Source organism: Sparus aurata, unplaced genomic scaffold (genome assembly GCF_900880675.1).
Source record: "Sparus aurata unplaced genomic scaffold, fSpaAur1.1, whole genome shotgun sequence".
NCBI lineage: Eukaryota > Metazoa > Chordata > Actinopteri > Spariformes > Sparidae > Sparus > Sparus aurata.
The window spans coordinates 44,984-45,405 of record NW_022045110.1 but is presented as its reverse complement, the minus strand read 5'-3'; positions in this window follow the sequence as shown (position 1 = coordinate 45,405).

The following is a 422-nucleotide window of genomic DNA, read 5'->3' as shown; positions in this document are numbered from 1 at the left end:
CAAAAAAAGAAAAAAACTACCTGTCCGCTAATGACATCGTTCGATTTACTCAACATAAGTGCTGGTATTGAAGTATTGATTATTAATTGCTTTGCTGTGTTTCGAGCAGAAAAAGGAGCAAAATGTGAATCAATTCCTGCACATTTTTTTATTCAAAGACTTTGGAAACATTGTTATGATGACGAGCAGTGCCTGTAGATTGTTTTATCATTGTTATTATTATTATTATTATTATTATTATTTTAGTTTTGTTTGCAGAGAAACAGTTTGAATAAAATGAGCCAGCAGCGTCCGAGATGAAGAAATAGTTTCTGAAAATGAGAACGCACCGAATGTGTGTGTGTGTGCATATGTGTGTGTGTGTGTGTGTGTGTGTGTCTGTGTGTGTGTGTGTGTTTGTCTGTGTGTGTGTGTGTGCATAT